Below are 27312 nucleotides of genomic sequence, written 5' to 3'. Positions count from 1 at the left end.
ATCATGTGATGTACCAGTTAACAGAGACTACTAAAAGCATGTCAAAAGAACTCAAAAACCAAGTTGAAGGGTCTCCCTCTGGCCACATATCAAAATATGCATAACATTTGGGGGATAATTTAAAACTTTACTAGTAGACATAAAGAAGATCAATGTATGACTTTAAAAAGACCTAAATATAAATATAAATGCAGAAAAAGAGGGGGATATGGCAGATATTTCTCTTGTTCTTTGAGAAATAAAATATAAAATGTATTACCAATAAGTCAATCCACAGATTCGACATACTTCCAAGCAAAACCCAAAGAAAATTTCTTATATTATGGTGAAACTGTTTCTATCAAATCAGGAACCAGACAGGAATCATGCTATTATTTGAAGACAAACATTATCTACATAGAAAATCTAAGAAAGTTTATTGACTTTTTTTGAGATGGAGTCTTGCTCTGTCACCCAGGCTGGAGTGCAGTGGTGTGATCTCAGCTCCCTGCAACTTCTGCCTTCCAGGTTCAAGCAATTCTCCTGCCTCAGCCTCCCAAATAGCTGAGATTTCAGGTGCCTGCTACCACGCCTGGCTAATTTTTGTATTTTTAGTAGAGATGGGGTTTTACCATGTTGGCCAGGTTGGTTTTGAACATCCAACCTCAAGTGATCCGCCTGCCTTGGCCTCCGAAAGTGCTGGGATTACAGGTGTGAGCTGCTGAGCAAGGCCCATTTATTGACATATTATTAGAAGTAACAAAAGAACTTACCAGAGTTATTAACTATAAGCTCAACATAGAAAATCACTAGCCTTGCACCCTGTTAATAACAATTAGAAGCATGCATGCCTGAGAGATCCTCAGATTGTCAGTAACAATTAAGGTGTACCTGAGAGATCAGTGGTCCTTGATGTTACTACTGCAATTGTCTTGGGGCACCACAAATCGCATCCACATAAGATGATGAACTTAATTGATGAATGCTGTGTGTGTTCTGACTGCTCTACTAAGCAGCCATTCCCCTAGCTCTCTTCCTCTCCTTGAGCCTCCCTTTTGCTGAAACACAATATTGAAATTAAACTGATTAATAACTCTTAATGGCCTTAAATGTTCAAGTGAAGGAAGAGTTGTATGTCTTTCACTTTAAATTAAAAACTAGAAATGATTATGTTTAGTGAGAAAGGCACACTCAAAGCTGTGACAGGCCAAAAGCTAGGCTTCTTGTACCAAACAGGCTGCCAGATGTAAATGCCAAAAAAAAAAAAAAAAAAAAAAAAAAAAAGTTCTTGAAGGAAATTAAAAGTGCTACTCCAGTGAACACATGAATGAGAAGAAAGCAAAACAGCCTTATTACTGATATGAAGAAAGTTTGAGTGGTCCAGATAAAACATCAAACCAGCCACAATACACCCTGAAGCCAAAGCCTCATCTTAATCCTGAGCAAGGCCATAATACTCTTCAATTTTATGAAAACTGAGAGATGTGAGAAAGCTGCAGAAGAAAAGCTGGAGGCAAGCAGAGGTTGATTCATGAGATTTAAGAAGCTGTTTTCATAACATAAAAGTGGAAGGCGAAGCAGCGAGTGGTGATGTAGAAGCTGGAGCAAGTTAATCAGAGGATCTTCTAAGATCATTGATGAAGGTGGCTGCATTAAATAATAAATTTTCAGTTTACATGAAGCAGCCTTATATTGGTAGAAAATGCAATCTATGACTTTCATAGCTAGAGAAGAGAAGTCAATGCTTGGCTTCAAAGCTTCAAAGGACGGTTGATCCTGTTGTTACGGGCTAATGCAGCTGGCAACTTCCAATTGAAGCCATTACCATTCCCAAATCCTAAGGCCCTTAAAAATTATGCTAAATCTACTGTGCCTGCACTCTAGAAGCAACAACAAGGACAACGAGGCCTGGGTGACAGCACATCTATTTATACAGCATAGCTTACTAAATATTTAAGCCCAATGTGAGATCTACTTTTCAGAAAAAGATTTCTTTCAAAATATTACTGCTCATTGACAATGCACTTAGTCATTCAACAGCTCCGATGCAGATGTACAGGGAGATTAGTTTTTTGTGCCTACTAACACAACATTCATTCTGCAGCCCGTGGATCAAGAAGTAATTTTTACTTTCAAGTCATATGATTTTAAAAATGCATTTCATAAGGTTATAACTGCCATAGGCAGTGGTTCCTCTATTGAGTCTGGGCAAAGTAAATTTCAAAACCTTCTGGAAAGGATTGACTATTCTAGCTGCCATTAAGAACATTTGTGATTCATGAGAGGAGGCCAGAACATCAGCATTCACAGGAGTTTGGCATAAGTTGATTCCAACCCTTATGGATGACTTTGAGAGGTTCAAAACTTTACTGGAGAAAGTAACTGCAGATGTGGTGGAAATAGTGAAAGAACTAAAATTAGAAGTGGAGCCTGAAGATGTGACTGAATTGCTGAAATCTCTTGAATAACATTTCAGTGGATGAAGAGTTGCTTTTTATGGATGAGCAAAGAAAGTAGTTTTTTGGGATAGAATATACTCCTGGTGAAGATGCTGTGAACATGGTTAATATGACAACAAGGAACTTAGAATGTTACATAAACTTAGTTGACAAAACAGCAGTAGGGCTCGAGAGGATTGACTCTCATTTGAAATAACTTCTATTGTGGGTAAAATTGACTCCAATTTGAAATAAGTTCGACTGTGGGTAAAATGCTATCAAATAGCAATGCATGCTAGTTAAATGTTTTATGAAAGGAAGTGTCAATAGATAAAGCAAATTTCATTGTTGTCTAATTTTAAGAAATTTCCACACACCCCAAACTTTTAGCAACTACGACCTAGATCAGTCAGCAGCTATCAACATCCAGGCAAGGCCCTCCACCAACAAAAAAAATTACAACTTCCTGAAGGCTCAGATGATTCTTAGAATTTTTAGCAATAAATTATCTTTTAATTAAGGTATTTACATTGTTTACTTAGATATAATGCTATGGTACACTTAACATGCTACAGTATAGTGTAAATACCACTTTCATATGTATTGGGAAACCAAAAACTGTGTGTACCTCACTTTATTGAGCTATTTGCTTTATTGTGTTGTGGTTTGGAAGTGAACCTGAAGGATCTCTCAGGTATGCCCAGAGAAAGTGTAGGAAAATAAAGATTTAAAAGCTAAAAGGTATCTAGGGATAGATATAATAACATATGTAGGAATTCTACTAAGAAAATAAAACATTATTGAAGGTTCACTAAAAGACATGAAATGAAGATAAATGAGCATGGATGGGAAAACTCTGAGGAAGAAAATTTTCTATAAACTAATTTAGAAAATCAATGTAATTTAAATAAAAGTTTCACTAGTGTTCTTTATGGAACTTGACACACTAATTCTAACATTTATATGCCTGAATAAATGGCTAAAACCACCAAGGCATTTGAAAAACAGGAAGATGCCAGATATCAATACTGCTTTAGTTTATTTAAAACTAGAGAGTATATTACAGCACAAGAATATAAAAGATGGTCAAGAAAACTGAAAAGGAGGCCTAAACATGGGCTCAAATGTACATAAAACTGTAGTATAGTATAGAGAAGGCAAGACACAAACTGGGGGGAAAATTTTGAAACATTTAAACATTAGTATACTTTTTAAAACTTACACATTTGATTATAGACACCAAGTCAAAAAGAAAAGGCTTACACAAATTAAAAAGATTATTCACAAAGAAAAAAACTGAATGGAAAATAAGAATGAAAAAGTGTTTTAACCAAGAAAAGAAAAACAAAACACCCATTAGATTGACGAGAATTTAGAGTCTGATAATCAGTGGGGAAACAGGAACACTTTGACAGACAGGAGAGGAATAGACCAATCACTGAACAGAATACAGAAAATGATCTCATGTTCCACATTCTAAGAAAAGCTACCTGGAGCTGAAGAGCTTCTCTGACATTTAATAAATAAGGTTCTATTTCAGGAATTATTCCAATTCTTTGGTTAAGAAGACAGGGGAGTAGAGTGAGAAGAGAAAGATCATGAACCTTGGTCTTCCAGGAAATGCAATGTTGTTGATTTTCCCCCTTATTGTCATAAAAGCAAGAAAAGCTTCCCTGCTCCAACGCAAAATAAAGGAAGCAAATTCCAAGAAAATCACATAATAATATCAGGGTGCTAGCAAGAAGGGGAAAATGGCATCTCACACCCAACCTGGTGGCTTGCTAAGCTGCAGAATTCTCATTCAATCTTAGGATCATTGTAGGAGTGAAAGGGGGTGAAGCATGGTGAAGGAGTTCTTGGGCTCTGTTGATATATATTCCCTGGAGTTTGAGGGCATACATGATTAATGAGACTGTTCTCTGCTCCTCACCTGAGTATTTCTGAAGGAGGGAGGCTTGATAGAGTGGCTGCAATAGAAGGGCGGGTAGGCACCATAATATAGTATACCTGAAAATAAAAGGATCAGGACAAACCTATACTTATATTTCTCTCAAATTGCATACAAGCAACTCAGTGGTCCCAACAGCAATGTGCATTACAGAACAAAGCTTAGAGAAAGGAGACAGGGCCAACTAAGCAAGATGCTCTCTTGGAAAGGCATTTGAGAATACGGAAAACTAGCTGGATTGAAGGTAGTCATGGCTACCTCTCTGAAAGGGTTCTGGATGACAATGACAATGAGGCTGGGTAAACTGCACACCAATCCAAAAAAAAAAAAAAAACCATGCTTACTTTTTATGTGCTTAACACCCCACAAGTGAAGGCAACAAGCAGCAGGTAGAATTACAGTAACTCAGTGAGACAAACTCCTCAACCACCTGAAGAAGATCAGTTATGTAAGATCTCTGCTTTCATCCATCCTATTTGTCCTATCCTCAAAGATGGAGATATAGAGCCAGAGATAGGAAGTTTTATGAAGGTAGATCATGCCCTGACCACTTCCACCTTGCCACTAAGATGCTAAGAGTGAAATAGCAGATCATGCTGCCCTCTTGTCTACAAGTCCCTAAAGCCATATTTATTCACTTTAATGGGGAGTAGGATAATTCTGAACAGGATGTGATATTGAAGCCTTAACTGGCATAAAATAAGTTGTAATTATTGAAATTAACCAAAAAGTTGTAAGATCTACCCACAATACCATTAAGAAATGTACTACCTAGTGGAAAAAAGGATTCAAAAGAACAGAGTTGCAAATCATGATTTGAAAAAAAAAAAAATGTTTGTAGCTGTCCAAGTTGTTATCCATTCGACAAAACAATTACAACTGCCACAAAGAGAAATTTGTCAGTATTTAGCAAAGTAGCTAATGGGCATATGCACTCCTAGATAGGCTTTTCCACAAGTGCAGAGGAGACACGAATGTTTATTGCATCAACATTTACTAAATATTGAAAATTTGAAAATAATCTAAATGTTCATGGGAAAGAGATGAATAGTACATTGTGATGCATTAAAACAAATGAATATAATGCTGCAGTACAGTTGATACGGCTTTAAAATATGCTGAGTGAAAAAAGCAAGTTGTAGAAAAATACGTCAGTATTTGAAACCAGTTACATAAATTGTAAAAAATAAAGAGAATAACAACTTCACATTTGTTTTGGACACATGTGTAGGCAACAAAAGCAGAGTAAATACAAACTAGTTCTATAGTAACATCACAATTATTGCTCCAGACAAAGAGGCAGACACTGAGGAAGAAAGGCAGGGACCTCAACTTCTATTTTCATCATTAAAAAATAAAAAGGATCTGAAATAAATATGGCAAAATGTCAACATATTTTAAAATTTGGAAATATACAGAATTTTGTATAATTATGTGTCAAAACTTGTAATTGATATTGCCTCCCCCAGCCTTGTTCCACAGCCCTTTTCTCCTGTGTGGTTCCACTTTCCTCAGAGGTGCCTATTGGGGTGTCCTTTCTCACCATTGCTTTCCAAAAGCAATCCACTATCTGCCATTGGTATTTAGTGTAAATCAAAGTAATTTATTACTCTCAGAGCTATATAATCCTTGAATCTATATTCATGTGTACTTTTAAAACATTGCAAATATCAGAGAACAGGTGGTTGCATCTTTTTAATTGCAGTGTTGTTTTCTGAAAAAGTGCTTTTCCCCAGGCTCCTGAAATCACATCTGCTAAGCAACATTTTCTATGCCTGTGTGCAATTCAAGGCCAGCTCAATGGAAAGTAATTAACTTGAGTATTGTTTTAGTATTAAATTAATGTGAGAAACTTGGATAGAGAGATACTGGTATTCATGACATCATACAGACCTTCATAAATGCATGTCTCAGTTCCCTAGATTAATAGGGTGAGCAAACACATGAAAAATCCCCGCTTTACTTAGAGAGTGTTACAAAGGCTACAGGCTACCTCTGTGTGCTGTGCAAGCTACCGGGCAGGATCTAAATGGTTGGTTGTTATGCATATAGGGAAACTGCCATTGGCTGGAACAAAAAGTCTAATCACTTCCCTATTTGGACTGAATTTAGATTTTTATCTCAGCTTAAGTAACGTTTCATATAATTCAAGATTCTTATAATGAAGACAAACATTTTTGTAATGTAATAAGCAGTTTATCCACTGGCAAATTCACTGGAACCCTCCCAGATGCAAATTATTTTGGAAACTGCTTCATGAGTGTTCTCACTGCCAATATGGCTACAGAAAAAAATTCTTTTTAAGAAAACTTGATATGATCACCTTAAATAATACAACAGAACATTCAATGCCTGTCATTCTTAAAATGTAGCAAAATATACTTTATTGAAGCTCACCGCTTGCCATTCCCAAAGCTATTACGAAGAAGCTGACTACAAAATGAATTAGAAATTAAGGAAAATATTCTATGTTAATGTAGTAGTAAAGGCAGGTAAATGACAATTTATTATGTTGATTTTTGAAATGAAATATATGAATAGATTATTGATTAGGTATAAATATGGCTATTTATTAAGATTCAATTTTTCCAAGTTTAGAAAAAAGAATTTTAAAAAGAAAGATGTATAGCGTACCCTCAAGTCTAAGATCTTTACAAATGTCACAGGAAATTAGTAAATTTGATAGGTCTTTACAAGTATAATAAGAAACTTTAATACAAAATTACTACTTGGTATTGTACTTTATGAGGTTGCTGGAATAGTGAAAAGGAAACAACAGGCTGGACAAGGTGGCTTACTCCTGTAAAACCAGCACTTTGGGAGTCTGGGGAGGGTGGATCACTTGAGGCCAGGAGTTTGAGACCAGCCTAGCAACATGATGAAACCCCATCTCTATTAAAAATGCAAAAATTAGCTGGACATAGTGGCACGTGCACCTGTAATCCCAGCTCCTCCAGAGGCTGAGGCACGAGAATTGTTTGAACCTAGGAGGCGGAGGTTACAGCGAACCGAGATCGCACCACTGCACTCCACCCTGGGCGTCAGAGCAAGACTCCGTCTCAAACAACAACAACAAAGGAAACAACATTTTGAACACATTTGTGCTTGGTTTATCAACATTTAAGACTATAAAATGAAAGCTAATACATAACTTTTGAGTTCTTTATATAATTAACTTTAAAACTTACGAAATCCTTTGTACAGAAATGTTAATATTTCCTCTCCCTAGCCTTGGGAAATTTGTTTAGAAAAGATGACAATTGGAAAAGTAACAGAAATAAAACCTTTGATAATATCAGTTAAAATCATAATCCTTATGTAAATGACAATCTTCATGTAAAATGGTAATCTTTAATCATTAGCTCATTGTTTACTGAGCTGATGCTTCTCTTAGGAGACTGAAATAGTTCTATTTAGATAAGGCCAGTCATTTCCTTAATGCAGGCCAGTTTTATTTCATGATTAAATCTTGTTTTGTATTATTATGCTTTTTTCATTTGGTTCAAGAACTCAACTGCACTACAGTCTGATACATTCAGGAAGAAGCAAAACAAAATTTTTGAAATTTACTCTTTTAGTCAGTTAACCAATTTTATTAAGGGCAGGCATTCAAATTATTTGCTAAGAATTGGAGATACAACATGGATACTGTCCTGAGAGAGAACTTGGTATGTATGGAGATGTACAGAGTTCAGCAATTGCAAAGGAAGAAACACCATCTGATACTATTCCCAGCATCTGATATATTTTATTGTGTAGCTTCATTTAACTTGAAAAAGAATCAAAAATGTCTTTAAGCTTCTCCATGTAACAATATCAGATTTGGTATAATGTTACTATATTATATCCTCTATGAGATTACTTGTGCAATGTATTTCAACGGTTACTGAGTGGTATGATTATTCAGCATCTTCAATCTCAGTTTTCTAGCCTATGAAAGAAGTAGCTAACAGTATCTAGTTGGTGGTATTGGGAGGGCTAAATGCGATTACACATATCAGCTTACCTTTGCTTTAGATCTCAGTAGAAAAATATTTGCAGCGTTTTCTAGAAAGGGTTAAACCAATCATCATCAAGAGGAAGAAGATTATTCAGGTTTTAACTTTGATCCATGGGAGGAAGGGCAGAAACACAAATAAATCTGGCTTTACCAGGAAGGCCGAAAAGAGGAATGGATGTTGCAGGCCGCTATTTGTGTGTGCCATAGCAGTGATGACACTTTCATCAAATGGGCATATGGTGAGGGTTAGAGAAAGGATACTTTGACCAAAGATCTGCTCGAACATGAGTTTATTTAAGTAGGCAGGCAGTTAGGTAGATACAATTGTAAGATCAGATGACATAGAGCCCCTGCTACAAGTCTCAAATTCAGTAACAAGGCTTGGGAAAATTGGTGAAAACACAGTTCCACCCTTATAGAAATTAAGATAGCTTTAAAGTAATTTATAGATTCAATGCTATTCCTATTAAACTAACAACATCATTTTTGAAAGAATTCAAAAAATTACTCTAAAATTTATATGAAATCAAATAAGAGTCCCCCCAAAAAAATATTCCAAAGCAATCCTAAGCAAAAAGAACAAAGCTGGAGGCATTACATTATCTGACTTCAGACTATACAAGTCTACAGTAACCAAAACAGCATGGCTCTGGCAGGAAAACTAGACACATAGACCAATGAAACAGAATAGAACACCCAGAAATAAAGTTCCATACCTACAACCATCTGATCTTCAGCAAAGTTGATAAAAATAAACAATAGAGAAGACTCCCTATTCAATAAATGGTGCTGGGATAACTGGTTATCCATATGAAGAAGAATAAAAACTGGTGATGGGTAACCCCTATTACCATGTTCTGGTGAGATAATACACTTACCTATCACCATATACAAAAATTAACTCTAGATGGATTAAAGACTCAAATGTAAAATCTCAAACTATAAAAGTCCTAGAAGAAATTTTAGGAAATATTTTCTCAATAATGGCTTTGGCAAAGAATTTTTGGCTAAATCCTCGAAAGCAATTGTAACAAAAACAAAAGTTGACACACAGGTTCTAATTAAAGTAATGGGTTTTTTCACAGCAAAAGAAACTATCAAGGAAGTAAACAAACAAGCTACAGAATGGGAGAAAACGTTAGATCTATGCATCTGACAAAAGTCTAATATCCAAACTCTATAAAAAACTTAAAGAAATTAACAAGCAAAAAACAACCCAGTGAAAAACTGGGCAAAGAATGCGAACAGACACTTCTCAAAAGAAGACATATAAGTGGTAACAAACATGAAAAAATGCTCATTATCATTAATCATCAGAGAAATGTAAATTAATACCATGAGATACTATCTCACATCAGTCAGAATGGCTTTTGTTAACGTAAAAAAATAACAGATGTTGGCAAGGCTGTGGAGAAAAAGGGACACTTAACAACTGTTTGTGGGAATGTAAATTAGTTTAGCTACTATCAAGAACAGTTTGGAGATCTCTTAAAGAACTAAGAGTTGAACTACCATTCTACCCAGCAATCCCACTACTTAGTATATACCCAAAAGAAAATAAAGTGTTCTACCAAAAAGACACATACATGTTTTCATCATTAGCACTACTCACAATAGCAAAGACTTGTAATCACCTAAATGCTCATCAATAGTGAACTGGATTTTTTAAAAAAATGTAGTACATATACATGATGGAATACTATGTAACCATAAAAAAAGAATGAAGTCATGTCTTTTCCAGCAACGTAGATGCAGCTGGAAGCCATTATCCTAAATTAATTAACACAGAAACAGAAAAGCAAATACTGTAGGTTCTCACTTATAATTGGGAGCTAAACACTGAGTACCTATGGACATAAAGATAGGAAAATAGACACTTGGGAATATAAGAAGTAGGAAGGAGGAAGTGGGGAAAGGGTTGCAAATCTACTTGTTAGGTATTATGATCAATTCTTGGGTGATGGATTCATTCATACTCCAACCTTCAGCATTACACAATATACCTTTGTAACAAACCTGCACACGTACCCCCTGATTCTAAATAAAAGTTGATGACTTTTGGGTTGTAAATTTGTGAACACAAGTTAAAGTGATGTGACTGAAATTACAGTATGTAAAATTGTGTCACAGAAAAAAGATGTGAGTCCTTCTCTTTTGGATAATACACTGGAAAGAATGGGTTAACCACTAGACTCTCAACCCTCTCCTCTAGTTACAGGAACACTTTGTAAAACTTGACCATTGGACAAACTTCTTGCAATAGCAACTTAAAAAAAACGTGTCTGATTGGAAATAAATGTCCCTGAGCGTATGGTATCTGGTTGTCAGTTTATCTATTATATAACTGGTAAATTATGGACCACAGCTAAATTAAAGAATGAGCACTAAATCCACATCTTTTCAGGTACAAGGGACTGGCAAAGTATTTAAATTGAAAAGATCCAAGCCCCTGGGGCTGTCCTGTGCTGATAGGACTCAAATATCTATCTGCCAGTTCTGAATCCGCATGATGGAAGCATATCCCATGTGGAAACAGTGACCATGAAGCAGCATCTGGGAGCTTGTGGCCTCCATGGCACTGTTTTTATGTGTATGCCTCATATACTTTATTCTTTCTTAAAGCTAATAACATTTTGCTGAATGAGCCTATACAGCTTTATTAGGTTGAATAATAATATAAAACTAAAACTCACACTGGTGGCCTCATAGACAATTTGGTTGTGAATAAAATGGCTGACTTGATGCAGAGCCAACTACTGAATGGATATTCCTTGAAGTACTCCTAACTAGTAATAGCATAGGCTCCATGGTCTTGGGATGAGCATTAAGATGAATGGACAGAGTTTAAGTCTCCCAGATTTAGGAGTTCAAGAGTGGGCTCGAAAAGTGACATTAATAAACAGTAGGAAACTTTAATTCTTGTCATGTTTATACCTTCATGAATTAACAATGCAGTTCAATGACAGGTGCCCTGAGAGAAGCAGTGTTGTTGTATGAAATTAATTACAATCTCTTCTGGCGAAGGTACATAAAAATACCTTTCTTCTGTCAGTTTCACAATTGCGTAGCTTCTTACTTCAAAACGTTCCATTGTTTCTGAAGGTATTAGTGATCATATACTGACTCAGGATCCTTACATTAACTAGAAGAGTTACAATATGCTGTTTGTTAAGTAAAGTAATAAAAATAAAATTACCATACTATCCAGCAATTTTACTTCTGCCTACACAGCCAAAATAATTGAAAACTGGAACTCAAGAGATATTTTCACACCCATGTTCATACCAGCATTAGTTACCATAGCCAAAAGGTGGAAGCAATCCAAATATCAACTGTTAAATGGATAAACAAAATGCAGTATATACTGTCAAACTAACTAATAGTTCAAGAGGCTCTCTAAAGGAAAAAGATATTTCTTGGAAGGAGGATTGCAATGACAATATGTGTGCCATGGTAAACTTTGTGCATATTCAAAGAGGTTAAGAGGTAAGTTTTAAAAGGCAAAATGAAGACTACACAATTGTTTTGAGATAATTATTCTTAACCACAATGATCATTAGCAAAGATGGCATCAGTCCAAGGTTGGACAAAAAGTACTTGGGCAGATGTTGTCACCCAAGTAATTTTTTGTAAGAATACGTGGCCTTTTTGCAAGGTTGTGGTTTTTTGCAGTCTTTTCTGATCATTCTTGTCATCAGGTATATATGTATGAGAATGCTCTCTTCATGGCCTTCACTGGCTCTATTTGTCAGGGTTTTAACACAAGTTATTCTATTTTGATTCTGACAGCTTTTGCAATACAAACAATGGAACATTAGTCAGACTTAAAAAAGGAGAAAATTTTAGCACATAATACAACTTGAATGAACCTTGAGGACATTATGCTAAATAAAATAAACCAGTCACAAAATGACAAACACTTGTGTGTGGTATGTGTGTATGTTTGGTCATGTCATCTACAACTGTGTGTAAGTTTCCTGGAGTAGGCAAATTTATAGAGAGTAGATTGGGTCTTATATTTAAGCTTTTAATCCATTTTGAGTTGGCTTTTGCAACTCAAAATGGTGAGATATAGAGGCCTAGTTTCGTTTTTCTGCATATGAATAGCCCATTTTCCCAGCACCATTTATTGAAGACTGTCCTTTCATACTGTGCATATGTTTCCTGGAGTAGGCAAATTTATATAGAGAGAAAGTAGATTGGTGATTTCCAAGGGCTGAGGAAAAAGAAACATGTGGAGTTATTTTTTAATGGGTACAGTTTTACAAGATAAAAAGAGTTCTGGAGATGAGTGGTGATGATAGTCGCACAACAATGTAAACATACTTACATCACTAAAATATGCATTTAAAAAGTTATTTTTGATAAATTTTATGCTATGTATATTTTACCACAATTAAAAACTTTTTATGGAGCCAGGCGTGGTGGCTCAACCCTGTAATCCCAGCACTTTGGGAGGCCGAGGCGGGTGGATCACGAGGTCGAGAGATCGAGATCATCCTGGTCAACATGGTGAAGCCCCGTCTCTACTAAAAATACAAAAAACTAGCTGGGCGTGGTGGCACGTGCCTGTAATCCCAGCTACTCAGGAGGCTGAGGCAGGAGAATTGCCTGAGCCCAGGAAGCGGAGGTTGCGGTGAGCCGAGATCACGCCATTGCACTCCAGCTTGGGTAACAAGAGCGAAACTCCGTCTCAAAAAAAAAAAAAAAAAAAAAAACTTTTTATGGAAAAAAATGCTGTTTCAATATTTCCCACCTCTTCGAAGTTCCAATCAAATTAAATACATAAAGACTGGACAATTTCCAGAGAAATTCAGCAAGAGAAAGAAATGAAGGTCATCCAAATTGAAAAGGAGGAGGTTAAATTGTCCATTTGTAGATGATACGATCCTATGTTGTATATAGAAAACCCTAAGAACTTCACGAAAAAATGATTAAAACTAATAAATAAATTCAGTAAAGTTACAGGCTATAAAATCAAAATACAAAAATTAGTAGTGTTTCTATATGCCAATAGAAAACTATGTGAAAAAAATTAATAAAACGATCCCATTTATAATAGCTACAAAAAATTAAATACCTAGAAATAAACTGAACCAAGGAGATAAAAGGTCTAGGCAATAAAACTATAAAACATTGATAAAAGAAATTGAAGATCACACAAATAAATGGAAAGATATCTTACGTTCATGAATTGGAAGAATTAATATTGTAAAAATGTTCATATTTTCCAATGTGATTTACATATTCAGTGTAATCTCTATCAAAATATCAATGATATCTTCATAGAAATAGGAAAATAATCTCAAAATTCATATGAAAATATACAAGATTCTGAACAGCTAAAGTAATTTTGGAAAAAAAAAAAGCTTGGGGCATTGTACTGCCAGACCTCAAAACATTCTACAAGACTATAGTAACCAAAACAGCATGGTACTGGCATAAAAATAGACACATAAAACAAAATGAGAACACAGAAATAAATCCACACACTTCACAACCACATTATTTTACAAAGATGCTGAACACTGGGGAAAGTATATTCTTCAATAAATGGTGCTGGGAAAGCTGGATATTTACATGTAGAAAAATCTGGGTCCCTATATCTTACTGTATGCAAAACCCAACTAAAAATAAAAAGTGTAAATATAAGACTCAATACTATTAAACTACTAGGAAAAAAAAAAGAAAAAGAAAAACCCTTCACTGCATTGGTCTGAGCAAGGGCATTTTTGGATTAGAAGTCAAAAGCACAGGCAACAAAAGCAAATATAGACAAATGGGATGACATCTAAATAAAAAGTTTCTGCACCACAAAGGAAATAATCAACAGAGTAAAGAGACAACCCACAGAATGGGAGAAAATATTTTCAAACTATGCATCTGGCAAGGAGTTAATATCCAGAATATAAACGAACTCAAAAAAGCAAATAAATTGATTTGTGATCAAAAGTAAATAAATTTATTTATTTATTTGCTTCTGGAGCCAAAGGACCTGAATAGGTATTTATAAAGAAGATATAGAGAGAGGTATTTATTTCTTTGTTCAGTGGCCAAAGGACGTGAACAGATATTCATAAAGAAGACATATAGATAGATGGCCAATAGGTACATGAGAATATGCTTGACATCACAATCATCAAGGAAATACTGCAATGAAACATCACCTCATCCCAAGTAGAATGAACATTAGCAAAAAGGCAAAAAATAAAGAACATTGGCATGGAAGTGAAAACTGTTGTACACTGTTGGTAGAAATATAAATTGGTACAACCATTATCTAAAAAACAGTGTAGAGTTTCCTCAAAAAATTTAAAACAAATACCATATGATCCAGCAATTCCTCTCCTTGTTGTTTAACCGAAGGAAATAAAGTCAATATGTTGAAAAGATAAGTGCATGCCCATAAACACACAGCATTATTTACAATAGTGATGATAGGGAATTTACTGAAGTGTCCATCAACAAACAAATGGATAAAGAAAATGTGTACAACAGTAGGCAAGCCAAGAGCCAAATCATGGATACTCCCATTCACAATTGCTACAAAAAGAATAAAATACATAGGAATACAGCTAGAAAGGGAAGTGAAGGGCCTCTTCAAGAAGAACTACAAACCACTTCTCAAAGAAATCAGAAATGACAAAAACAAACGGAAAAACACTCCATGCTCATGGATAGGAAGTACTAATATCATGAAAATGGCCATACTGCCCAAAGCAATTTATAAATTCAGTGCTATTCCCATTAAACTACCATTGACAGTCTTCACAGAATTTGAAAAAAAAAAACCATTTTAAAATTCATATGAAACCAAAAAGCATCCAAATAACCAAAATAATCCTAAGCAAAAGCAACAAAGCTGGAGGAATCACACTACCCAACTTCAAACTATGCTACAAGGCTATAGTAACCAAAACAGCATGGTACTGGTTCAAAAACACACACATAGACCAATGGAACAGAACAGAGAAGTCAGAAATAAGACTGCACACCTACAACCATCTGATCTTTGACAAACCTGACAAAAACAAGCAATGTGTAAAGGTTTCTCTATTTAACAAATGGTGCTGGGAGAACTGGTTAGTCATATGGAGAAAATTGAAACTAGACTCCTTCCTTACACAATATACAGAAATCAACTCAAGATGAATTAAAGACTTAAATATAAAACCCAAAACTATAAAAACCCCAGAAGAAAATCTAGGCAACACTATCCAAAGCATAGGCAGGGGCAAAGATTTCATGACAAAGACACCAAAAGCAATTGCAACAAAAGCAGTGGGAAAATATTTAAAGAGCCCAGACCCATTTTCAGAGTAATATTAAAAAAAACAAAAACAAAGACAAAAAACAAAAAACACTGAACTTGAAGCTGACAGGCATTAAATCAATAACATTTCACTTACTCAAATCCAGTTCACATGGCTATTTTGATGCACAGTGTTCTTCTAACTGATAAATTGGAGGCCCTGGCTTTTTCTTCTTTGTGGTTTTTCCATATTTACATGCAGTGTGTTTAATGTCACAGCACTTGGCTATATCAAATTGGTCAAATGAGAAAGAGTATAGAGAATTTTGTGAGAAAGGTTTCTACGGGCAAGGTCTGGAGGTGGCACCTATCATTTCTGCTTACATTCCTTAGAAATCAGTCATATGGTCACACCTAACTATAAGACAAGCTAAGAAATATAGTCTAGCTGGTTCCAAGGAGAAAGAAGAAATGGTTTGTGACAAGTTAGCTAGCCTCTATTATAGTTATTTCTCCCAATTTATTGTTGTATTAGTTCTGGCAGCAATGCATCCTACCCTTGGCCTGGGTGATGATAATGTATGTGTGCAATATCCCTAGATGTCAACTGAGATCTGATGACGCTGGTAATATATGCCTAAATGTCAGGTAGGGTCCTTCTGATCACTGAGTTGCTAATAAAATCTACTCAAATCCCTTATTTAATGCCCCAGAAAAATCCTGAAAATTCCCACAGTCTTATATTTTCATGCTGTTATCCCTGCCCAACTCCTGCTTTTACACATGCTTTTGCCATTTATCAGTGCTTTGATACAGATATGAAACCCAGATCTTTCATGGATTTCCACTGAAAATATTCTTTTAAACACTGCATTTGTGGGCAAAAATGACTTTCCTAAAAGCTTGAGAATGACAGAGGAGGTTTAAATTATAGCAACAGGAGCAACTTCACAGTAAATAGCAAGCAGCCTCCAGTCCTTTAGAACCTAATTCTGGGACATTTCTCAAGCCCTTCACCTCATCTGGTTTCCTTCCTCGTATCATCTCACTGTTTCCTTTTTCCCTAGATTCTCTTTATCTCTCAAAAGAAAAAAAGGCAATTCCCCATATTTTGTCATGCAGAACAACAAGCATTTTTATTTAACAGTTCCTTATTTTCCTGCTTACACCAGTGTTCTTGAGGGCCTTATCTTCTAACTCCAAGGAGTTTACATGCATCCTAAAAGAAATTCATGTATGAGCTATAAAGCTAAAGTTTACACATTATTTTGTACAAAGACAAAATGACTACTATACTAACCACAGAATATTAAGTGGCTTCCACTATATCAGCATTCTCAATGTGTATCCTGTGCCCCAATCATGTGAGTAAATTTCTAGACTAAAAAGAGTGTGATCCATGATAAAGACATTTTGAGAAGCCTGGCATACTATATTCCCCTATCAGAAATTCATAATGCACATTAAACACATTGAAAACTGTTGGATGTCTGCACTAAAATATCTGTTTAGCTCTAATAGTACCTAACGCAGTTGATAACATAACCTTTTCTTCACAAAATGTCTTGTAATATACATAATAGAGTTTAGGAAACTTTGGGCTAATTTCTAAGGTCCCTTCTAGCTGTGACGTTCTGAAATGTTAAACCCTTAAGCACCTATGTGATCAATGAGGAAACAACTGTGAGAAAATCAGCCCAACGGCATGGCCAGAATCAGTGCTTTCATGGCCAGAGTTGGAGCTTTCTTACTATAAGAGCCCTCTCAGATGACAATGGCCTCCACCCAGAGTTTTAAGTCATCTGGTTATTCTAAGAATGAGAGACAAAGACCCCCAGAAACTAAGCAGCAATAAATGAACAAACAAACAAAAAAGACAAGGCATTTCCAAGTTGAAACAGAAAGCTTCCTATACTGTACCTCCACTTTCATCTTCACCAAGCCTGCTGAGACAGGGCTTTGCTACCTGAAAATGTGTTCTTTCTTTTTCCTCTCTTTATTCATTCTCTCTGGGACCGCTGTGTTTTCTTGAGATGAGTTGCTTCCACTCCCCTCACCCTGCCCTGACACGCTGCAATACTCCACCTTTCATGAATCCTCATCTTCACATTTGATACTTTTGACCAACAGTGTGCTTAGTTATAGCCAAATTTTACAGCAAGTCAGTAGTCTAGACAATAGATGACTTTTACTGCTCCTTCTAACCTTGGCACTATGAAATAATTTGATTTTCCTTCTAGTAGAACATATTGACTAGCAAATTAAAGAAGAAAACATTTTAAGTGGGAAACGCTATTAGATGGCACAATACACTTTTGAATATTGTCACCAAGGCACAGGTCCACGTTTCATTTTAAAGTGTCTTGAAAAATAAAAAGAATAATATAAATATAGTAAATCATTAGTGTTTCTTGTCACTTTCTATGAAGAACTATTACTGCTTTACTTGGATATTTCAGTTGTTGAAATAAATGTATGCTGAAGTCTCAATTTATCTCCTCTCAGATAAATAAATTCTGACTGATACAAATTTCTTTAGAAAATATAAGCTTCAATGCACTGATTAATTTGTTTTGTGAATTCCAATATAATGTTCTAACTAATGCATGTGAGAAAATAAGTTTTTCTTTATTTAAGAATCATAAATCCCTTTAAAAATGTGATAAAAGAGAACCCTTTCCACAGAGGGAAAATATACTCTGCCAGTTAAGATATAACTTGACAATGAAGAAAAGAAAACCAGACTAGTTACTTGAGCAAAGTAGGAGATTTTTTCCCCCAGAGTTAAGCAATATAGGACCGGTTATAGCAGTTCCACGATACAAGCAGACCTGTGGTCTTTCACTTTTCTGCTCAGCCATCTTACACAAGACATATGCTCCACTTCCAACATGAATCTGTATTTCAGATAGGGAAAAAGGAAAGTACAAAGGGCAAAAGCTTTCTTCAGTTGAGTCCATTCCTCTTACACAGTAACTTCTGCCTACATTCTACTGGCCAGAATGTGTCACATGGGTAGTCCTAGCTGCAAGAGAGGCTGAGATATATTAATATCTAGTGGGGGTGCCTTGCTTCCCTCAAACAAAATGCAATAGTGTCCACCACATGTTCATACTCAAAACATGAAACTCCTTTAGAAAGATTTCAAATTAAGAATCATTGATTTAAAGGCAATGCACATGTAGGGCAACAAGTGATATTTTATTTATTAAAACTGTTATTTCAAATCCCAAGATATCATGACCAGGCCCTCTGATGCATACTCAACTTTCTAACATGTTCCTTCATTTTTTTCAGAGACCAACACACTAAGGCAAGACCCTACCATCTAATGACTTCAGTAGTCTCTTGTTGGAAATGCTCATCTCTTCACTGCCTTTATTTGATGACTTCTTATTGATTTGAAAATAAAGTCCACTAAAGGCTTACAAGTCTCTGCATGATCTGGCTTCCACTTCCCTTCTGTAACCTTCATATTAGAATTAGTCTCCCTGACACATGTGCTTTCCCTTGACAGTCTATTAGCTTTGTAATTAAACAGCTATTTATTTGTAAAATTATCTGTTTTATATTTGCTTTCAGCAGAATCATATGAAAGAATCACTTATGAAAATGAGGATTGTGTCATCTTATTCAATCTTTATGTCTAGAACTTAGCACAGCATCTAGCACATAGTAGGTATTTGCCTCCAGCAGAATCATATGAAAGAATCACTTATGAAAATGAGGATTGTGTCATCTTATTCAATCTTTATGTCTAGAACTTAGCACAGCATCTAGCACATAGTAGGCTCTGTGTGTGTGTGTGTGTGTGTTTATACACATATGTGTGTGTGAAAGAGATATAGAGTGTCTTCTTAACACTGAACATAAATAACAGTATAGTTATTTATATATACTGAATACAAGTCCTGTGCCTGACAGATATATGTGTTGCCTGATATTGTCTCTTTGCTAACCTATTTCTTGCCCTACGTAAGCAACTGTTTTTAACTCTCATAATTTTTAACTTGAAATAATAAGATTATTTGCTTTTCAATTTTATCCATTTTTCTACTGATTTCTAATTAATCAATTATACAATTTTGAATAAGGATTTCAGCTAACATTGTAATTAGAATAACAAGTTTTCTGTAAGAAATTTTCAGAATCATTTTTGTTACACATAGAGTGACAGATTCTAATTTAATCATTCTCTCTTTTGTTGGATATTTATTTCCAACTTAGAGGAGAGATGGCCCTACATAAAGCAAAAATTAAAACACAATCCTGATTTAGAAATCCAGGTGGCAAGGTGACATTAATCTTCTCACAGAATGATGGTTATGCCTGGTGTGACCATTCCTTTAGGATTCTTGACAGATGAACACTTGCTTCAAGAACAGGGTTCCATGGAGTTGTAAAACCTAACATGTTAAGAACTAACACTCAGTGTGCCAGATAGCTGGGAAATGTAATTCCTGGTGTCTTGCTGGAAAACAAAAGCAAAAATAACTAAAAAGATGGCCTACTGCTGAACAATCCTTTTCCTATGATGCCAATCAAAAGGCTTATGAAATTTAAGGTTTTCCATGACAGCAGGAAGGCTGTAGAAGGTGATGAGTCATTTTGTCTAAAGTCAATCCTCATCATCTAGAACAGAATAAAAGTCATCTTAACACTGCAAATCAGCTGCCCTGCCTTGACATCCGGACATGGATGTCCTACAGAGAGAACAGATGAATGATAATGAAGATGACAAGCACTGGCATCACCATGAATCTTGGGGAAAGGTCAGAAAAGCTAGAAGAGAAGCTGTGGCTTAAACAGCCATCACATGGCAGCTTTCAGGTTCAGTCATTTTTTGTTTTTTTCTTTTCTTATAAGAAGGATCTTTTATTACTCAAGTTTTAAAGAAGTGGTCGTAATTCTAGTCATTGTTGGTATCTAGAACTATTTTTCAATTTGCTAATTAAAAATTAAAATACACAATGCCATAAATGGTAACAGTAGTGCCACTCAACAAGGACTGTGGAAGTGCTTTCCAAGAGTGCACGCATAAGGTATTTTAAGTCTCAATGCCTTTGCATATACCATTCTGTCTATGAGAGTCCTCCATGCTCTCCTTCAACCCTCCAATCTCCTTAGCCAAGGAAATACCATTTAAGACACAGGCTCCAACAAGCCCCCCTCCCACAACTTTCCTAGGACCTAATTCTCTACTGCCTAACAGGCAGAAACTGTTCTACACCTCCCTAGGGCACGCGATGATGCTGCTGCCTTACCTCTTACCCATGTTCCTATTCCACAACTGTCCTAGCTCACCCTTGTCCCAAGACCATTGTCCCTATCTCTACAAGTTTTTCCCAAATCCCTGTGAATTTCTCTGAGAACCTCTCACCTTGGTGCTGGAGATGGTCTAACCCAGAGATAGACCTGTTCTGGAAGGCTGAGTGGGATTTTTCAGCAGCCTAGGTAAAGGTCCTACATGCTGAGCTCAGAGAACCACCAAACCTATGCCATCCATCTCCTTTCAAGAACCACTTACAAATGTCAGTTCAAAGACTACCCTAACAAGCAAGACTCTACCCACATCCCAAGATATTTTAAGGGGAGGACTAAGAGAAAGAAGACTACCCATTTGGGTGCTTCAGGGTTTTTAAAAAGAGACTATTCCCATCACCACACACCTACCCTCTCCACAGTGGTAGGAATGAAGAGTGGCTTCTTCTATTCCCCAAAGCAAAGGAAGAGGACTCCAGGAGCATCAATACTTACATAACTTAAAATATAAAGTACAATTTTGGCTGGGCGCAATGGCTCATGCCTGTAATCTCTAAATTTGGAAGGCCAAAGCTAGGAGATCAACTGAGGTCAGGAGTTCAAGACCACTCTGACCAACATGGTGAAACCCTTTCTCAACTGAAAATACAAAATTAGCCAGGCATGGTGACTCACATCTATAATCCCAACTACCCGGGAGGCTGAGGCAGGAGAATCGCTTGAACCAGGGAGGCGGAGATTGCAGTGAGCCGAGATTATACCACTGCACTCCAGTCTGGCCAACATTTAGGCTCTTCTATAAAAAAAACACCTGAGAGAAGAGCTCAAATGCAAAATTAATTTGTTTAGGAGGTACAAGAAATATTATTAAGGGAGAGGAGAAATGAGAAAGAGAAGGGTGGGCAACTGGAGGTTAATGTCTTTGGAGAAATTCAGAGTCAGCGTAAATTACAAATCTGAGAGTGTTCCCTTATGTGCAAGGGAGCTGGAGCATGTATACATCAATTCCAGTGAGTAATATGTTGAAGACTGCCTACAGAGAAGGGTGTTAGTATGCCAGCACTCCAAGCCTACTTCAGGTAACATAGTGATGACAAACTGGACTATGCTAGCAAGAGAGAAGGCTCTCAGACAAAGACATACAGGTGCTGAAAGTTACAAAATGGGCTTGGTTGCACTAAAGTGGCAAAGACAAGGGTATCAATAGAGCACTAAAAGCATCTGCTATATTTATTATCATTTTGCCAGTAAATGATAGCTGTTCTTCACACTTTATGTTGCATATTATCTACTGCATATAGAACATCAGTTTAAGTACAAGGTTAACACATACAAACACAGTATGATTCTGGATAATCCCTTTTGGTCTCAGTTACAATGTACATATTATTAATTTTTAAAATTGCCTCACCAGATATTTTCAAGAGAGAAAAGAGAAAGACTCCATGGTGTGAAGCACGTAGGGTGGCAGGTTGACTGGAGTCCCACTAAAGGTGTTATCCAGTAACTGAGCAGGAGTTCGATTTTTCTATATTCTAGAAGTGCTTAAACTGTATGAATTTAAAACTTTTAGTTCTCAATATCTGTTGACTTATTTTATTTGACTTCGCATTTCATATGGAATGACACTTCAATAAGAGAGGAAACTGCTTCATATATTCATAAATTTTTCAAAGATTCACAGCCAGTGACAGTTTGACCTAACATTCAGTCCTCTTCTCAACTCAGTGTTCTTTCCATTTATGAACCTCCTGAGTTCCTCCTTGACTTTCAGTTCTTAAAATTACCCAGAGCCCATGGATATCAGCACAATACTAACACCAAAGTACTGCTATTGCTTTGAAGACAATGTTTATTTACTTGTCAAACTGATGTTCATTTGATGATATCTCTACAGAAACAAGAACACATACAATGTCAGACACACACGAATAAAGTGGAGGATCTATATTTTTAAGTGCATGGTCTTTTAAATTTCTTCAAAATATTCAGTACCAAAAAGATACATTACATTTTTAGAATAGGCTTTAGAGTTTTCTACGGTAATATAAAGGGTAGTAAGTTCTTTTTATTTCCTGTGCTCTCAGATATCCCAATAATGGGAAAAAAAGTTGTAATGAAACTAGTGGAAAAATACTGTCTGTACTGAGAGCCATACAGTAAGAACAATTGCACTAGGTAGGCTTCATCTAATAAAATATATTGCTGTATTCCTGAAAGGGGGAATTTGGAGATGTGGGAAATGGGAGAAAGGCCCAGAGCACAATATAGTCAATAAAAGTTTTCTCTATAAGAAGGAGCATTATTTTTCTCCTTTTGTAGAGAGCTGGCACACATATTTTTAAATGAATGGTTACTTTAATTGGTTTTTGACATTTTGGAGTTTCTCACCTTAGAAGTACCAAAGGTTCACACTGGTTTTCTGCTTATAAACATATATTTCATTTGGCCCTCCATTTAGACTAATACAATGATGATTAATGGTTGTTTAGTAAGTATATTAGTCAAGTGGAGCTGCATAGCAGAATACCATAAACCAGGGGGCTTAGGCTTAAACAACAGAAATTTATTTCACACAGTTCTGAAGACTGAGAAGTTCAATATCAAGGTGCTGACTGATTCAGCTCCCCAGTGAGGGCTTTCTTTTCCTAATTGCCAGTTGGATGCCTTCTCACTGTGTCCTCACATGGCAGAGGGAGAGAGAGAGGGAGAGAGAGAAGGAGAGACACAGAGAGAAAGAGAGAGAGAGAGAGAGAGAGACAGAGAGAGAGAGAGAGAGAGAGAGAGAGAGAGAGAGAGAGAGAAGAGCGCATTCTGTTCTCTTCTTTTTCTTATAAATACACTAATCCCATTATGGATATCCAACCTGTATTAGTCTGTTCACATGCTGCTAATAAAGACATATCTGAGACTGGATAATTTATAAAGGAAAGAGGTTTAATGACTCAAAGTTCAGCATGGCTGGGGAGGCCTCAGGAAACTTACAATCATAGTGGAAGGGGAAGCAAACACAGCTTTCTTCACATGGCAGCAGCAAGGAGAAATGCAGCGTGAAGCAGGGCAAAGCCTTTTATAAAACCATCAGATCTCATGAGAATTTACTATCATGAGAACAGCAGCATAGGGGGAACCACCCCATGATTCACTTGCCTTCCACCAGGTCCCTCCCATAACACATGGTGATTATAGGGACTACTATTCAAGATGAGATTTGGGTGGGGAAGTTCTCCTGGATACCAACCTGTCATGTGTTTTCCAAGATGGTTCCATTCTCCTCATCACTTTCAGGTATACCAATCAATCATAGGTTTAGTCTTTTCACATAGTCCTGTACTTCTTGGAGGCTTTGTTCATTCCTTTTCATTCTTTTTCTCTAATCCTGTCTTCATGCCTTATTTCAGTAAGTTGATCTTCAATCTCTCATATCCCTTCTTCCACTTGATCGATTCAATGATTGATACCTGTGTATGCATCATGAATGCTGTGTTTTTCAGCTCCATCATGTCATTTATGTTACTCTCCAAACTAGTTATTCTAGTAAGAATTTTTTGTAACCTTTTATCAAGGTTCTTATCTTCCTTGCATTGGGTTAGAACATGCTCCTTTAGCTCAGAAGAGTCTGTTATTACCTCCCTTCTGAAACCCACTTCTGTCAATTCATCAATCTCATTCTCTGTCTAGTTTTGTGCCCCTGCTGGAGAGGAGCTGTGATCATTTGGAGAAGAGGCATTCTGGTTTTGGGAATTTTCAGTATTTTTTTTGTGCTGGTTTTTTGTCATCTTTGTGGATTTATCTACTTTTGATCTTTGAGGCCAATGACCTTTGGATGGAGTTTTTGTGTGAGGGTCCTCCTTTTACTTGGTGGTGTTGTTTGTTGCTTTCTGATTGTTAGTTTTCCCTCTAACAGTCAGGTCCCCCTCTTCTGCAGGTCTGCTGCAGTTTGCTGGAAGTCCACTCCAGATTCTCTTCACCTGGGTATCGCCAGTGCAATACTGCAAAATGCAAATATTGCTGCCTGCTTCTTCTTCTGGAAGCTTCATCCCAGAGGGGCACCAGCCTGATGCCAGCCAGCACTATCTTGTATGAGGTATCTGTCGACCCCTGTTGGGAGTTGTCTCCCAGTCAGGAGGCACGGAGGTCAGGGACCAACTTCAAGAGGCAGTCTGTCCCTTAGCAGAGCTTGAGCCCTGTGCTGGGTGATTCATCCTTGTCAGGATCAGCTGCTCTTTTCAGAGCTGGCAGGCAGAAAAAATTAAATCCACTTGAGCTGTATCCACAGCTGCCCCTTCCCCCAGGTGCTCCATCCCAGGGAGATGAGAGCTTTGTCTGTAAGCCTCTGACTGAGGCAGCTGCCTTTCCTTCAGAGACGCCCTGCCCAGTGAGGAGGAATCTAGAGAAGCAGTCTGGACACAGCCATTTTGCCACACTGTGGTGAATTCTGCCCAGTCCAAACCTCCCAGCCTTCCTTAGCACTGTCAGGGGAAAACCAGCTACTACTCAAGCCTCAGTAATGGCAGATGCCCCACCCCCCACCAAGCTGGATTGTCCCAGGACAACTTCAGACTACTGAGCTGGCAGTGAGAATTTCAAGCCAGTGTTTCTTAGCTTGCTGGGCTCCATGGGAGCAGCATCTACTGAGCAAGACCTGGCCCGAGAATTTCAAGCCAGTGGTTCTTAGCTTGCTGGGCTCCATGGGAGCCGCATCTACTGAGCAGCATCTACTTGGCTCCCTGGCTTCAGCGCCCTTTCCAGGGGAGTGAATGTCTTTGTCTCACTGGGGTTCCAGGTGCCACTGGGGTACAAAAAAACCTCCTGCAGCTAGCTCGGTGTCTGCCCAAACAGCCTCCCAGTTTTGTGCTTGAAACCCAGGCCCCTGGTAGTTTATGCACATGAAAGAATCTTCTGATCTGTAAACTGCAAAAACCATGGGAAAAGCATAGTATCCGGGCCGGGTAGCACAGTCCCTCATGGCTTCCCTTGGCTGGGGGTGGGAAGTCCCCCAGGTCCTTGCACTTCCCAAGTGAAGCAACTCCCCACCCTGCTTCTGCTCACCCTCCAGGGTTTGCACCCACTGCCTAACCAGTCCCAATGAGGTGACCTGAGTACCTCAGTTGAAAATGCAGAAATCATATGCCTTCTAGGCTGATCTTGCTGGGAGTTGCAGACCAGAGCCCCTTCTTTCAGCCATCTTGGCTCCTCCTCCCCAAGGCACACATATTAATGTGTATAAATTCTTCTTAATATCTAGAAAGGGAATAAAAGAGTTATTGAGAAGATTATTATCTTCTCAATAATTCTGATGTCTATCAGAGATTTTCCTACAATATTAGAAACTAATTTGATCATCTATGTAAGAGTGGGACAGAAATGAGTGTTTCTACCTTTAAACGTTGGAGCTTTTTTTTGTGTGTAAGTGGTTTAGTTCAGAATAACCTCCTAATCAAGCCTAAAAGGCAGCTCACCATTACATTTACAGAGTATGAATTTACTACACAATGGGGTAAATCATGCATCCAACAAATATTGTCATGAGAAACGAAAGATACAAAGGTGATTATTTTATAGCCTTTGACTTATTGGAGATTGACCTCAAATGAGGAAAGCATTTAAGCAGACAAGAATAATGCAAATAAGTATAAATTAGGTTGTAGTGAGAACACATAAGAGAGACGATCAACTCAGATTTGGGGATTCAGGGAAGGCTAGCAGTTGGTCGTGAGAGACATGGAAGACCTATATATTCCAGACAAAGGCACTGAGACAGAGGAATACACACCACCTCTGGGAAACCAAAACTAGTTTGCTGGGCTACAGAGTAGTGAGTAAGGACTATAAATGGTAACAAATGGGATAGGCAGGTGGAGAGCTTCCAAGTCATGTTAAAAAGCTGGAAATCTGTCTGAATATAATAATTGTTATTTAAGGGAGGTAAAGGAGGAAGATTTCATAATCTTGTGCACATTTGAATGATCACTCTGGCTATGCCATGGATACTATTCTTAGAAAATGTAAGAATTATAGACAGGGAAATGCTGAAGGGAAATTGCTGAATTCTAGCAGCAATTTAGATGAAAAGCAATTGGTGACCTCAACTAGACTAGTGATGGTGGGTGTGGTGATAAATATATGTAGTTGAGAAATATTGACCAGGAAGATTTTGTAGGCCCTAGTGATTGGCTGGCTGCCAGTAGGAAGGAGAAGAAATATTCAAAACTTCTGGTCTGGGCAATTGGACAGGTACTATGCCACTTACCACAGATTGGAAATTGAGAAAGAGGTACAGTTTTGGTGTGTTAAGCCATTCCCTGTAAATAAAATTAGTATTTAGATTATAACATTTACCATTGTTTTAAATTGTCTCATATAATGCATATTTACAGGTAATAAATTCAAGACTTAAAAACATTAAATAAGTTGCCTAAGATGACACAGA

General features: G+C 37.1%; 1 long non-coding RNA gene across 4 annotated transcripts in view; it reads right to left on the bottom strand.

The window, feature by feature from the left end:
• Positions 1-27312, bottom strand: part of LOC141585592 (uncharacterized) — a 402245-nt gene that overhangs the window by 237176 nt on the left and 137757 nt on the right. The window contains exons 4-5 of one of the 4 annotated variants that reach the window (XR_012519137.1): positions 27133-27184; positions 25832-26123 (exon numbers count right to left, since the gene is read on the bottom strand). The exons of the other annotated variants lie outside the window; for them this stretch is intronic. This is a non-coding gene — a long non-coding RNA (uncharacterized LOC141585592). Of the gene's footprint in view, positions 1-25831; positions 26124-27132; positions 27185-27312 lie in introns of those variants that run through there. 4 annotated transcript variants of the gene reach the window in all.

This window comes from Saimiri boliviensis, chromosome 9 (assembly GCF_048565385.1).
Source record: "Saimiri boliviensis isolate mSaiBol1 chromosome 9, mSaiBol1.pri, whole genome shotgun sequence".
Classification (NCBI taxonomy): Eukaryota; Metazoa; Chordata; class Mammalia; order Primates; family Cebidae; genus Saimiri; species Saimiri boliviensis.
The sequence above is the reverse complement of the archived record's forward strand: the minus strand, read 5'-3'. Positions and strand labels throughout refer to the sequence as shown.